Here is a 585-nt window from a genome sequence, read left to right on the forward strand (position 1 = left end):
CTCATAATTTTTGTATTATGTACTTTATATTTATTTATGTATTGAGATATTCTATATTTATTAGGATTTATCAATGTTCTTCTTTTATATTAGTATTTAATTTTTATTTAATAAAATATGATAGTTTATATAAATGTGATATATCTAATACGCACAAAATTATTGTGCTCGTTTTAGACCTATCCGTCAATGAGTACATGTTATGAATAAAAGAGAAAATGACAAATCTATTCATAACTTTTTGGTCCGCGAACATTTAAGTTCCTGACCTCTTCAAAATCTGGACACATTTATCCCTAGGTCAAATTTGTCTGATTTAAAAATTTTTCTCACGTGTGCATTCGTATCAACCAAGTCAGTATAATGGAAGTCACGTTTGATTTTGTTTATTGGGTCTGACATACCCAAATAAACATGAGGAATCTAGGGGTGGCAACGGGGTGGGTAGGAGCGAATTTTTACTCTACCCAATCCAGTCTCACCTTACAATAACCCGCATAAAACCCTATTCATGGGTAGTAAATGGTTGAACCCTAACCTACCCCGTAGGTATCTGTTCCTATAATTGTTAAAATCTAATAAATA

This window comes from Arachis ipaensis, chromosome B08 (genome assembly GCF_000816755.2).
Source record: "Arachis ipaensis cultivar K30076 chromosome B08, Araip1.1, whole genome shotgun sequence".
NCBI classification, from domain to species: Eukaryota; Viridiplantae; Streptophyta; class Magnoliopsida; order Fabales; family Fabaceae; genus Arachis; species Arachis ipaensis.